The sequence below is a fragment of the Haematobia irritans genome, chromosome 2 (assembly GCF_050003625.1).
Source record: "Haematobia irritans isolate KBUSLIRL chromosome 2, ASM5000362v1, whole genome shotgun sequence".
Classification (NCBI taxonomy): Eukaryota; Metazoa; Arthropoda; class Insecta; order Diptera; family Muscidae; genus Haematobia; species Haematobia irritans.
In genome coordinates, this window is record NC_134398.1 from 78577169 (window position 1) to 78593337 (window position 16169).

The following is a 16169-nucleotide window of genomic DNA, read 5'->3' on the forward strand; positions in this document are numbered from 1 at the left end:
ATAAGGACTAACTCAAAAAACAATCTTTTCTGGCTAATTGCATTTTCCCTCACATCTTTCTCACTTCCACGAGGTTTTTTAGTTCTTATCACCTTTTTCTGTAATACAAACAATGTAGAAGAAACTATACGATTTTATAAATTTTTAAATTTTTACCTTTCGCCTGGACGGAGAATCGAACCGTGAATCGACCATGCAATTTGTAAGCCAGCGCAGTATCCACTGAGCTACGTAGCTGTTGTTGGCATCAATAGCTAACTATCCATATAAGTTATATCAATATAGCATAGCTTGCGGCGCCCACGAGCCGATTAAACAAACTTTATTTAACAGAAACAAACATTTAGTTTGGCACCGTGGAGCAGTGGTTGCTACGTCCGCCTTGCATGCCAAGGGTCGTGGGTTCGAGCCCTGCTTCGACCGAACTCCAGAGAGTTTTTTGTTTTTTTTTTACATATATTCCAGATATGTTCGAAATATCCCGAAAATATGTTCAACATTACATACTACTATATTCAATTTTTACTATGAACTGTAAAATGTGTCTAAAGACTTAAAGTCAGTAAAGAACAGTGCTTGATATAAACGAAATGGACTGCGTTGTTGGTTCAAAAATATTTTTTTATTGAAAAAATAAAAATTTTGTAACAAACTAATTTTTTTGGTGATAAAAGTTTAAAATTTACGAAGAAATTCAAAAAAAAAAACTGTAAGAAAAGAAGAACGTTTTCGGTACGTTATTTTTTTCTTTGCGTGCAGCAATTTACTTATGCAAGACATAAGTAGTTTTCCCTCCTTCCAGTTTCTGCAGTAATTTGTGAAAGGTTAACTATGAGCGAGTACCGACCGTCACGTTTACTGCACCATCGAGTAGTTCATAGTAATTTTGGCAATTGGAAACTTGAAATAACCTTATTCTCAAGTTTTTATTTTTTTAACTCGTTAATAATTTTATGAACATTCCTGAGAATTGAAACCTCTTCGCATATATCATCTTCTTGGATGATATATGCGAAGAGTTTGCGACGTTTGCTACTTTTTCTACATTTACGATGTGTAGGTAACGTTTACCTAATGTGATAAAGACCATCTGTGGTGGAGGATAAAAAAAATTCGGCCTGGCTGAATTTTCGGTCGTATATTCTTGTTTTCTTTCTTCAGGTTACAATATAAATGGTCATTTGTCTACAAAACCACCATAGAGTATGTTACGCAACTCAAGTGTTAAAATCATATGTGATGACATCTATCATCCGAAAATTGAACAAATACATAATTTTGTGCCCATCCATCAGGATATTATATTGTCCCATTGAAGTTGTTGGTTTCCAATAATCAAATAAAGCCAATTTCATTTCCTACCAAACTCAATCTGATTGGAATGTTTTCTTTTCCTAATTTATTATCAATGAGACTTCATCAAAAGTTTTTTTCAAGTGGATTCGTTTACCGTCTGGGTTTCTTTTGGGCCCTCAACGCTTCCAGGGTATCTTTCGTAATAATCTTCATTTAATATTTTATTTATACTTGATTTCATTATCGATGGTCATGTATCTGTTTGTTGGCAAAAGTAAACGAAAAAACAACATCTTTCTCTACGGATCGCCATGGGGACTACTATCCCCGGCACTGAGTTCACTGTTCCAGAGGGACTCAATCAAAACTACAAGATTTTCTGTTGATTTCATTTCTTTTAAATTGGATTACAAGTATAATTTAAAACCAATAAAAACAAATAAGACCAAATGTAAACATGGCCAAATCAAATATTGCCACCGACCACTATTGTCCGTCCTTCAAAGTGGGCATACTTCGCAGCGAACAACGAATGCGAAAATATAGGTAAAATCCAATAAGCTATGCTCCAAAAGAACGCAAACATTGCAAATGGAGGGAAATCAAATGTTCCATGGCCGCTGCCGCTGCTGAAGTGAAGGATACGTGGTATCCTTCGCATGAGTCTGTGTGATAATGGTTACCCGAGGGCAGGGGTTTTTGGACGGAAAATATCAAAATTAAATCAAGAGTAAAATGTGATGCTGTCGTCCTTGTTCATCCTTCCAAAACTAAAGATAAACTACATTCGACTGTCAGTTTGCCAGTGTTCGAGAGTCGATGCGAGAATGTTTGTCCTTGCCATCGTCAATGTTTGCACGAGAAACCAAAGAGGAAGTGGCAAAATCCAATTCCTCTGGGTACAACGTCACAATATCACAGACGCACCATACCATTGAAATGTTGTAAGTGGGGCGAGCACTCGATGAACAATGCCCTGCAATGGGATAATGATTTAAAGATAAATTGAAAGTTCACAAGATCCATTCACTTCATATTTTCGGTGGAACAAATTATAGTCGAACAGCCAAATTGAAGAGTTCAATCTATCGTACAATCACTGAATTGGCGAATTTAATTTGCGCTCCAAGTGCTTAACTCAAAAAGAAAGCGTAAACGTTGTTATAACCAATATGACGATAAGCAAAAGATAACAGGTTGGCTGATAAGTCCCCGGTCTAACAAAGAAAAACACATTTTTTTTGTCAAAATTCGTTTTTATTATTCAACATAGTTCCCTTCAAGAGCGATACAACGACCTTCCAATTTTTTGATACCATTTTGGTAGTACTCCTCAAAATATTCCTCAGTTTCGGCGATTACCTCTTCATTGCAGCCAAATTTTTTTCCCTGCGAGCATCCTTTTGAGGTCTGAGAACAAGAAAAAGTCGCTGGGGGCCAGATCTGGAGAATACGGTGGGTGGGGAAGCAATTCGAAGCCCAATTCATGAATTTTTGCCATCGTTCTCAATGACTTGTGGCACGGTGCGTCGTCTTGGTGGAACAATACTTTTTTCTTCTTCATATGGGGCCGTTCTGCTGCGATTTCGACCTTCAAACGCTCCAATAACGCCATATGATAGTCACTGTTGATGGGACTTTTGAGTCTTTCCACGCTTCGGAGACGGTTCACTGGTCGCTGTCCACTCAGCCGACTGTCGATTGGACTCAGGAGTGTAGTGATGGAGCCATATTTCATCCATTGTCACATATCGACGGAAAAACTCGGGTGTATTACGAGTTAACAGCTGCAAACACCGCTCAGAATCATCGACACGTTGCTGTTTTTTGGTGAAATGTGAGCTCGCGCGGCACCCATTTTGCACAGAGCTTCCGCATATCCAAATATTGATGAATGATATGACCAACACGTTCCTTTGATATCTTTAAGGCGTCGGCTATTTCGATCAACTTCAATTTACGGTCATTCAAAATCAATTTTGCCATTTATGTGTCAGACCGGGGACTTATCAGCCAACCTGTTACTTGGGGCAAAATAAGAAATATATGGACCAAGGCATACCTAATGGTACAGTTCTTGACTAGAAAGGATCCCTGAATAGACATAAACCAACGAACATAATAAACAAACAACATACGTGCTTTAAAGTTATTAAAATAATCTCTCTCATTTTAATAACTAAGTAGCTAATACATGCGCTGAAAAAAAATTTTCGTTAGGCCAAAGATTTCATGTTTTTACAATACGAATGCTAAACATTGAAGGCGCATTTCTCTGATATAAAGTTTTTTACCTTGTCCAAAAGTCGATCAACTTTTCGATCTTCAAAATTAATGAAATCGTCTTTAAATTTATTGACTTTTTGCATCTTGAACGCTGAAAAGCGTTTAAAAATAGGATATGTTTTTCGACAATTCATTTTAAATAGCACACGAAGAAAATAGCTGAAAAAATGAATAAATTAATATTTGTTTCCTACACTGGTAGAAAAAGTTTCGTTAATACGATGAATTCCTACGTTGTATTAACGAAACTCTTCATTAAAAGTCAGCCAACGTAGCATTTCATTATAACAACGTAATTTTACGTTATATTTACGAAACCCTTTATGGAATTCATTTCGTTGTATTAACGAACAATTACGTTGCTATAACGTAGCATTTTCGTTGTATTAACGAAAATTATTCGTTGTACGAATGAAACTTATTCATTGAATGGATGCAGCTTATACGTTGTATGAATGAAAATCATTCATTGTCTGATGAAAGACGAACGTTGTATCAATGAACACAAACGTTATACTAATGAAAGTAATTATTATATTTTGTTAAAATCTTAGAAATATAATTTATATACAGTAGGAAATAATACAACTTCTACAATTTCTTTGCCACTTAGGTTAATTCCGATAATTGCTACACGTTTTCATCTGAAAATTCCTTCCCAAAATATACAAAAAATTTCTTGCGAATATAAAAAAAATTAACTCTCCCATGATCTACGTTTATAATTCACAACGAAACTCTTGTGAGCCTGTGTACTCTTCAGCGAAAATAACATAAATATTGTGTAATACAAACGAACAAATGAAGGTTTGCTCATCAGACAATTTTTCAGTTGAATTTTTACCGTTTGTTTCTCAAGATGCACACGGAAACATGTGCTTGTTGCCATGTGTACATGTGTATGTACACCTTACATAGACGCCACAGACGTATTAGAGAGAGAGAGAGGGTATAGAGAGACGTATTAGAAAGACAGAAATACTCAAAGTCCCATTCGTACTATTAACGAACATATTTCATTAATATGACGAAAGATACCAATTTTAAATTTATTTTTTAACGATCCATATCGTTATATTAACGACCACATTCGTTTTATAAATGAAATTTTTAATTCCTGTTTGGGATTATATAAAAGGACTATTAAGGGCTAAAACTTTCCAAAAGTTTCTCTATATGTGCAAATGATTATAATAATTCTATCTTTGCAAAAAATTTTTATTCTAATTCTTGAAAAAAAATACAAAGTTTATATTCGTAATATTAACGAAACGTAATTCATTAATATAACGAAAACACTAAATTGTCTTTTTTACGATTGATTTCATTGTATTAACGATCACTTTCGTTCTTATAACGAAAAATTTCGTTATATTAACGAAAAATAATCAACGAAGCCCGTTCGTTAATAGTACGAAGCATTTTTCTACCAGTGTAGAATCAAGCAGGCTGTGGAGTCGGAGTCAGAAGATTTTGCTGGATTCGGAGTCGTAAAAATTTTGCTCGACTATGCCTACACCAAATTTTTTACTTTTTTTATTTTATTTTAAAACGATACGTACATACGTATGTCTGTAGATTTCACGCTCGATGATAGGTCACACCTGACAATTTCTGTATCCCCACACTGTTAGAAAAATACGTTTTTCATATGTTCCGATATAAACAAAATCTGTTTCGGGCACAATTTTTAAACACAATATATTTAAGTGCAAACATGTAATGTTCCTAAACTAACACTAAATGTTTGGGACACTTACATTAATATGTTAGAATATATTATGTTTGGGACATGAATGTTTCATAAAAATAATATGTGTGAATGTAAACATATATAAATTTACAAATTTCAAGTAAACATTTATATATGTTGTGATATTTTATTCATTTTATTTTATTCAGAGAGAGTATAGAGCAAGAAATAGAGATGGAAACCGGAAGGGTTGAAGAAAGATATCAACACAACACGGCGAGAGAATCAAAAGAGAGCTATTTGTGTATGTTGTTTCGGAAAACTGTTTTATGATAAGGCCAAACATTTGATATGCTTAAGTCTAAATATTATTTAATATGAATATTAGAATGAGTATGCGGAGTAAAGAGAATAGACATTCGGAACCAAGAGAAGAGACATTAAAAAAAAAAAAACAGCATGTGTTTTCGACTCGAGAGCAGCATTTTATGTATGTGTGGACACGTGTTTTGTTTATCATTTTGACATTATGGGCACAATTTTTTTTTTTGGTTCGTTAAACGAAATCGGAACGTACAAGGAGTAAGTCAAAATATTCAGGCAAAGGAAATTAAAAAAACGGTGGAAAATATACAAAAATTACAAAGGGATCTTCATAAAAATAACGAAAGGGCACTATATTCTTTTCAGAGTTGGGACAGTAAAATGGAAAAAAGAAAAAAATAGTGAAAAATTGAACAGTAAAATGTATAAAGGCAAAGTTTAGTTCCTCTTTATTAATAAGTAGTCCAAGAGGAGTTGACGGACACCTTCAAATATAAAAGCGGGCATTAAGTTCGAGTTTTGCAGCTAAAGCAGTTGAAAAAGTTTATTTTCTTTAAAATGAATTATTAAAGAAAAGTAAAAGGCAACACAGCGTCATTTTAGAGATAATGCCAACTTAATACCGGCCTTAAAGATAAAATTGAAATTAAGTACAAAACACGATAAGTTTTGAATGCAATGGAGTTAAATGCTAGTAAACAAATGTTCACGCCTAAATAAATTTATGTGTATATTATAAAATTATTTATGTATTTTTATATACGACTCCACTTTCTTCTTTTGTTAGAGTTTTTGAATTTATTCCAAAATTTCAAACTTTTATACCAAAAACAATTTTTTTTTTACAAAATTGTTATTTTTGCAATAAAAAATAATATTTTATCCAAAAGTTCAGTCCATTTCGTTTATATCAAGCACTGTTCTTTTCTGACTGTAAATCTTTAGTAACCCACATTTCGAAGTTTCATTATCAACATGTAATATAGTATAAATAAAAAAAAAAAAACAAGTATATACGGCCGTAAGTTCGGCCAGGCCGAAGCTTATGTACCCTCCATCATGGATTGCGTAGAAACTTCTTCTAAACACTGCCATCGACAATCGAATTACTTGGGTTGCGGTAACGCTTGCCGATGGCAAGGTATCTTAAAACCTCCTAACACCATCTTCTAAATTGTATGTAAGTCCATACGTGGTATATATTAAATCACAAAAGATCGATCCAATACGTATAGAATTCAGTTTGACAAAGTAGACATAAAATTTTCTACAGAAATAAAATTTTAACAAAATCTTCTATAGAAATAAAATTTTCACAAAATTTTCTATAGAAATAAAAATTTTGACAAAATTTTCTATAGAAAGAAAATTTTGACAAAAATTTCTACAGAAATAAAATTTTAACAAAATTTTCTATAGAAACAAACTTTTGACAAAATATTCTATAGAAATAAAATCTTGGTAGATTATTTTTGGCTCGAGTGGCAACCATGATTATGAACCGAATAAAATTTGAACAAAATTTTCTATAGAAATAAAATTTTGACAAAATTTTCTATAGAAATAAAATTTTGACAATGAAGAAAAATTTATTATGAACCGAATAAAATTTTAACAAAATTTTCTCTAGAAATAAAATTTTGACAAAATTTTCTATATAAATAAAATTTTGGTAGATTATTTTTGGCTCTAGTGGCAACCATGATTATGAACCGATATGGACCAATTTTTGTGTGATTGGACCAATTTCGGTATGGTTGTTAGCTACCATATACTAACACCACGTTCCTAATTTGAACCGGATCGGATGAATTTTGCTCCTCCAAGAGGCTCCGGAGGTCAAATCTGGAGAACGTTTTATATGGGGGCTATATATAATTATGGACCGATATGGACCAATTCTGGCACGGTTGTTAAAGATCATATACTAACACCATGTTCAAAATTACAACCGGATTGGGTGAAATTTGCTTCTCTTGGAGACTTCGCAAGCCAAATCTGGAGATCGGCTTATGTGGGGGCTATATATAATTATAAACCGATGTGGACCAATTTTTGCAAAAGAACCATTTCTCTTTAATCTTCATCCGGTCATCTCGGACCAAAATTTTATATTTTTTCGATTCCTTCAATATTTCATTTCGAATCAATAGCAGAGCAACCTTATTTTTCTGACATCTAGGGTTCAAAGCCTTCTCGACACTAATTGAAGTGCCGGCCAGATTACTGGTGCAACGAAGTACATCCATTGCTGCACTTTCACTTTCAAAGTCCACTATGACTGTTTGCTTCCCATTTCTCTCAAAAACTGTCTTGGCTGATTTTATATTTGGGTTGATTTTCATCTTTTCAGTACTGACCTTAAGAATTGCATTTGAGGCAGGTTTCTCATTTGGTATTCCTTTAAAACCAATTTCGAATTAACAATTTGGTGTTCCAACCACCGAATATTATGTCCATCGTCTTTCCGTTTTTGCTTTAATATTTCCATTTCTTCTCTAAGCCTTTGATTTTCAACCTTTAAATTCTGTATTTCTGTTGTTACTGTGGAGATACTCGATTTCACTTCCTCTATGTCTTGTTTTGTAGGTAGATTGCTCAATTTTTCTTCCAGCAGACCATTCATAGCCGTTTTCATAATTTCCATGAGTTCGCTCACATCCATATTGCCGACAGGTTTTTTAGCCATATTTTCTTCCTCTGGTGATGTTTCAAAGAGCTTACGTTTTGTTTTTTGAATAGATTGCGTACTACTTGGTGTTATCGACCAATTTGGCATTCCTCTTTAATTATCGTTCCTTTTTCTATTTTTGAAAAATGTTTTAAACGGTTCGACTTTTACAATTCTAGCGCCATCTACCGGTTGTTAGTTCTTTTTGTCTCTATCTAATTCGTATATTGTCTTTTTCGTAACAGGTTGGTAACGCTACGTAATCACCTGTTTTATTATTTATTTATGTTTTTTATATTCTTCGAAAATATTTATATCAACCGGTTAACAGAATTTTTATCAATTTACAGTGTTTTTTGTGTGTATATTAAGAAAAATTAGAAAGTTTAATCTGCAAAATACTGCGCAAATAATGCTGCAAAATTTAGCGCGCGATCTAGAAGTTTTACTATCTGTTTAAATGTTCAATTGCCCGTATTTCTTGTCTAGACACGGCGTATAACCACTGAAACTATGTGATCTTTTTGGAGCCACAAAAAAAAAAAAAAACGCGTCCGCACTATTCAACTTTACAACAACTCTCTTTTCTTAATAGTTTAGCAATGAGATGTACGATAGCGAAGTGATGATCGGTAGCTTAGAACAAAGTTATTAAAAATATTCAACATTTAGGAAAAAATGCTGAAATGGAAAGTATATTGAAATTGTTTTATAGAAATCTAATTTAATTTTTATTATTCTATGTTAAAAATAAATATTCAATTTCAGAGTAACCCCAGATGAATTTGGAAAAATTTATGTTACATCTCAGCTTATAGTTTAATCATAAATTGGTAAGTATTCTTTTTAAATACGGGTTTCTTTAAAAAAAATATTTTTTATGTTTATTATTTGTTATTTAATTTTTTGGGTACCAGTTTAATGTTTTTCTTTGTTATAAAAAAATATTTAATTTCAGAGCCACCCCAGATAGATTCGGACAAATTTTTATATTTCCCCTCAGCGTATAATTTAATAGAGAATTGGTAAGTGTTCTTTTAACAATTGTCTTTCTTTTAACTAGAATTTTTACGTTTTTATCATCTTTTTAATACCAAAATTAAAGGTATTTAATACGTTATTTTAGTATTTCTTTAAACAAATTATACAAATTAAATGGAAACCAATATAATATTTTTAATGTTAAAAACAAATCTTTAATTTCAGAATAGCCCCTTAACAATTTGCAAAAATTTGTATTACTCCTCTACCCAGCAAAAAATTTGGAAGTTCTTCCAAAGGCTCCACTTTAAAAGCACTTCCAAAAGATGTACTCCCAACGATGTTCTTTATTTTAACTACACAAGAAGTTCTTTTAATTCAATTATTTATAACTCGCTTTTTTAATGGGTAAATTTAATTTTTTTGTTTCAAAAAGGTTAAAAACAGAGTAAGCTTTAATAAAATGGTACAAATGATTAAAATTTTGTCGACAAAAATGCTAAATCCAATCTGAAAAAATTGTGAATTTTTGAAAATATTTGAGGTGAAACATTTCCGACAAGCGTTAGAATCCATTAAAAATTATAAAAATTATTTATTTGACAAAATATGAAAGAATTTTTTAATTTACAGCCAAAACATTGAATTCGGCTCACACCTAAAGAAGTGATGCAAATTTAGTGCAACGGCTGTTAAAATGGAGGACTTCCGTCCTATGACAAGCCCATGTTAAATTCATCGCTTCTGCGTCAATCTTGCATCACTTCCGGACATTTTCATTACTTTTTTGGCGACGCTTTTTTGCTAGGTACTTAAAGTGAATTGGTAAGGTTTCTTTAACTTTCTTTTAACCAGAATATTTCGGTTTTTATGCATATTATTACTTCTTTAATAAGATTTGTTGGAAGCCAATTTAATGTAAAAAATAAATATTTAATTTCAGAGTAACCCTAAGTGAATTTCGACAAATTTTTATATTTCCTCTCAGCGTGTAATTTAACAGAGATTTTGTAAGTTTTATATTAACAATTTGGCTTTATTTTAACTAGAATATTTATTTTATTATGTCCGTCACCTCATTATTTCTCTAATTGTTTCAGCTACAAATTTTATGAGATATGTTTACCTAAGAAAAGTTAAATTCCTTACACAATTTTATAAAATGCCCCAAATATGGTAAGTTACAAGCTTATATAAAGAATTAAAAAATATGTTTTATTTTTATACAATTTTCATTATTCCTTCCATTTTTTCAGCAAGATGTGTGAAAAGTATATTTACGATGAATAAAAAAATAAGGATAAGTCAAAATGTTCAAACGGCCGGCCAGATTACTGGTGCAACGAAGTACATCCATTGCTGCACTTTCACTTTCAAAGTCCACTATGACTGTTTGCTTCCCATTTCTCTCAAAAACTGTCTTGGCTGATTTTATATTTGGGTTGATTTTCATCTTTTCAGTACTGACCTTAAGAATTGCATTTGAGGCAGGTTTCTCATTTGGTATTCCTTTAAAACCAATTTCGAATTAACAATTTGGTGTTCCAACCACCGAATATTATGTCCATCGTCTTTCCGTTTTTGCTTTAATATTTCCATTTCTTCTCTAAGCCTTTGATTTTCAACCTTTAAATTCTGTATTTCTGTTGTTACTGTGGAGATACTCGATTTCACTTCCTCTATGTCTTGTTTTGTAGGTAGATTGCTCAATTTTTCTTCCAGCAGACCATTCATAGCCGTTTTCATAATTTCCATGAGTTCGCTCACATCCATATTGCCGACAGGTTTTTTAGCCATATTTTCTTCCTCTGGTGATGTTTCAAAGAGCTTACGTTTTGTTTTTTGAATAGATTGCGTACTACTTGGTGTTATCGACCAATTTGGCATTCCTCTTTAATTATCGTTCCTTTTTCTATTTTTGAAAAATGTTTTAAACGGTTCGACTTTTACAATTCTAGCGCCATCTACCGGTTGTTAGTTCTTTTTGTCTCTATCTAATTCGTATATTGTCTTTTTCGTAACAGGTTGGTAACGCTACGTAATCACCTGTTTTATTATTTATTTATGTTTTTTATATTCTTCGAAAATATTTATATCAACCGGTTAACAGAATTTTTATCAATTTACAGTGTTTTTTGTGTGTATATTAAGAAAAATTAGAAAGTTTAATCTGCAAAATACTGCGCAAATAATGCTGCAAAATTTAGCGCGCGATCTAGAAGTTTTACTATCTGTTTAAATGTTCAATTGCCCGTATTTCTTGTCTAGACACGGCGTATAACCACTGAAACTATGTGATCTTTTTGGAGCCACAAAAAAAAAAAAAAACGCGTCCGCACTATTCAACTTTACAACAACTCTCTTTTCTTAATAGTTTAGCAATGAGATGTACGATAGCGAAGTGATGATCGGTAGCTTAGAACAAAGTTATTAAAAATATTCAACATTTAGGAAAAAATGCTGAAATGGAAAGTATATTGAAATTGTTTTATAGAAATCTAATTTAATTTTTATTATTCTATGTTAAAAATAAATATTCAATTTCAGAGTAACCCCAGATGAATTTGGAAAAATTTATGTTACATCTCAGCTTATAGTTTAATCATAAATTGGTAAGTATTCTTTTTAAATACGGGTTTCTTTAAAAAAAATATTTTTTATGTTTATTATTTGTTATTTAATTTTTTGGGTACCAGTTTAATGTTTTTCTTTGTTATAAAAAAATATTTAATTTCAGAGCCACCCCAGATAGATTCGGACAAATTTTTATATTTCCCCTCAGCGTATAATTTAATAGAGAATTGGTAAGTGTTCTTTTAACAATTGTCTTTCTTTTAACTAGAATTTTTACGTTTTTATCATCTTTTTAATACCAAAATTAAAGGTATTTAATACGTTATTTTAGTATTTCTTTAAACAAATTATACAAATTAAATGGAAACCAATATAATATTTTTAATGTTAAAAACAAATCTTTAATTTCAGAATAGCCCCTTAACAATTTGCAAAAATTTGTATTACTCCTCTACCCAGCAAAAAATTTGGAAGTTCTTCCAAAGGCTCCACTTTAAAAGCACTTCCAAAAGATGTACTCCCAACGATGTTCTTTATTTTAACTACACAAGAAGTTCTTTTAATTCAATTATTTATAACTCGCTTTTTTAATGGGTAAATTTAATTTTTTTGTTTCAAAAAGGTTAAAAACAGAGTAAGCTTTAATAAAATGGTACAAATGATTAAAATTTTGTCGACAAAAATGCTAAATCCAATCTGAAAAAATTGTGAATTTTTGAAAATATTTGAGGTGAAACATTTCCGACAAGCGTTAGAATCCATTAAAAATTATAAAAATTATTTATTTGACAAAATATGAAAGAATTTTTTAATTTACAGCCAAAACATTGAATTCGGCTCACACCTAAAGAAGTGATGCAAATTTAGTGCAACGGCTGTTAAAATGGAGGACTTCCGTCCTATGACAAGCCCATGTTAAATTCATCGCTTCTGCGTCAATCTTGCATCACTTCCGGACATTTTCATTACTTTTTTGGCGACGCTTTTTTGCTAGGTACTTAAAGTGAATTGGTAAGGTTTCTTTAACTTTCTTTTAACCAGAATATTTCGGTTTTTATGCATATTATTACTTCTTTAATAAGATTTGTTGGAAGCCAATTTAATGTAAAAAATAAATATTTAATTTCAGAGTAACCCTAAGTGAATTTCGACAAATTTTTATATTTCCTCTCAGCGTGTAATTTAACAGAGATTTTGTAAGTTTTATATTAACAATTTGGCTTTATTTTAACTAGAATATTTATTTTATTATGTCCGTCACCTCATTATTTCTCTAATTGTTTCAGCTACAAATTTTATGAGATATGTTTACCTAAGAAAAGTTAAATTCCTTACACAATTTTATAAAATGCCCCAAATATGGTAAGTTACAAGCTTATATAAAGAATTAAAAAATATGTTTTATTTTTATACAATTTTCATTATTCCTTCCATTTTTTCAGCAAGATGTGTGAAAAGTATATTTACGATGAATAAAAAAATAAGGATAAGTCAAAATGTTCAAACGGCGAGTTAAAATAAACAACTTTCTTGTTCCACGTGACAGTAATTTTTATTCACAAATACCATTGTATTATGAACTTTCATCATAAGTTTTTATAATAAAGGACTTTTGTTTAAATAAAGATTACTTTTAATGTATGTTCCTGTATGTTCCTTCAATTATTTAATTTCTCTGTATTGTGGAAAGATTTATTTAAAAATAGTTTCGTCGTGGACATTTTAATGAGACCGTTAACCAAATTTTGTTATCGGGTTTCCCAAAAAATAGTCAAGTTAACCAAACTAATACAGGGTTTTTAACTTTGTAGGGGAATATATATCTTATGGTGGTGTAAAATTGAACTAAAATACAATGCCATAGATGAACTAAAATTTAAGAGAACTATAAACTAGACAAGCAGAAACAAATCTTAAGGGCTAAATCATGGTCAATTTTACTACAGCTTAGTTCATATTGCAATGGAAAAGGGTTCACTGTTTTTTCAGTGTATCATTTATTTTTATTTGCAGTTACATGATGTCTGCATTGGTACATTTGATGAGCACAAAGTAATGATTACTTATTGTTGAAATTCAACCAAAATAAAGTGTGTAAAAATATATGATGTTTGCTTGCACGACATTATAAATACAAATACTCGTAAATAATGATTTAATTTATAAATAAATAACAAGTGTATACAGCAGTAAGTTCGGCCGGCCGAATCTTACATACCCACCAGCATGAATCTAATATTATAGTTTCTTTTGAAATTTCAGGGGGGTTTGACGACAGATATTCTCCCAAATAGAGCAGTTCACTTTCCGAAGATAAATCTAAAGGTTTTACCTATGAAGACTATATCAGATTCTGGATTTATAATAACCATTCATTTAAGCAATTCAAAGCATTTAAGAGACCAAATTAATGAATTACAATGTACTACTCTAATTTTTGTTTGTGTTTCAGAGGAATCATTAACATCTCTTGTACACGGACGAAAAAGACTGTTTTCCATATGTTTGGGGGTAAAAATTATATGTTTGGAAATCAAATTTTTTATCATAATATTTTTAAGTGCACGCATATAATGTTCATAAACTAGCATAACATGTTTGGGACATATATGTTAATTTGGAAATAGCCTATAAACATATATGTGTTTAGAAAGAGAGGCCTAGAGAGTATGCTGTAAAGTAAAATAATGGAAGTAACCAATTGGCGCCTTAAAGATATATCCAGCCAAAAAAATCATAAAAATTTTTTACTACCGGTGTCTTCCCTATGGTGCAACATAATATGTTTGAACAATACAAACAATATTTTGTTTGGACAAATCCTGAAAATATATATGATTGAAGTAAAATGTGTTTGGGGTATATGTTACAGAAGCGATTTTTTGAGGGTATAGTTGTGCAAGAAAATGATGAAATAACGCCTTCGTTTGAATCCAAAATCTGTAGATTTTCATCCCCATTATTTAAATGAATGCGAGAAGTAAAATCTGAAAATTTTACATTCAGTTTCAAGGAATTTTCATGATCAGTGCGCCTTCTATAAGTGAAATCGGTCTATATGGAGACCGATAAAAACTAAACCCAACACACGTTTTTGTGAGTCTAAAATACCAGTATATTTCCAACTTATGGTGGCTATACTAAAACATTGACCGACACTCACCATTTGTGGCGCACCTCTTTATGGTCCTAGATTTCGAATTTCATGCAAATTGGATAAAAACTACGGATTCTATAAGCCCAAGAAATAAAATCAGGAGATCGGTCTATATGGGTGCTATACCAAAACATGGACCGATACTCACATTTTTTGGCACACCTCTTTGCGTTCCTAAATTACCTCTAGTTTTCCAATTTCAGACAAATTGGATAAAAACTACGGATTCTATAAGCCCAAGAAATAAAATCAGGAGATCGGTCTATATGGGGGCTATACCAAAACATGGACCGATACTCACAATTTTTGGCACAACTCTTTGCGTTCCCAAATTACCTCTAGATTTCCAATTTCAGGCAAATTGGATAAAAACTACGGATTCTATAAGCCCAAGAAGTAAAATCAGAAGATCGATCTATATGAGGTCTATACCAAAACATGGACCGATATTCACCATTTTTGGCACACCTCTTTGTGGTCTTAAAATACCTCAAGATTTCCAATTTCAAGCAAATTGGATAAAAACTGAAAATAAGTCGGTTTATATGGGGATTATATCAAAACCGATATAGCCCATCTTCGAACTTGACCTGCCTGGAGACAAAAGACGAGTTTGTTCGAAATTCCAGCACAATTGCTTCATTATTGTAGGCTGTAGCGTGATTACTAGAGATAGACAGACAGCCAGACAGACAGACGGACATGGTTATATCGAATATCATTGTGGACAAAATTTGGACAAAAATGTAACAGCTTATCGCAATTTTATGTACACTTTCCCGAGATAAGTCGCTTAACTTCGTTGCACAAATTTTCTATTGGGTTCAATTCTGGGAATTGTACCGCTCATTCTAATACATTGATTTTATTGTCCACTTTTTTTAGTACCTTGCCGTATGCTTTGGGTTATTATCCTGCGGAAAGATCCATATGAGTGGGATATTTTCTTCGTCATACGGAAACATTGTATTTTGCCAAATATTTGTGTAATTAACCGATTTCATTATATTCTGTATACGGTAGAGAGGACCCACACAATAATTCCAAAATGATCCCCATACCATGATGCTGCCACCACCGTTTTGGACCATTTTCAAAGTATATTTGGGATTGAATTCTTAATGGATAGGCTTTCTTACATAGTGTACACCTCTATCAGAAGAAAACAAGTTTACTTATGTTTCATC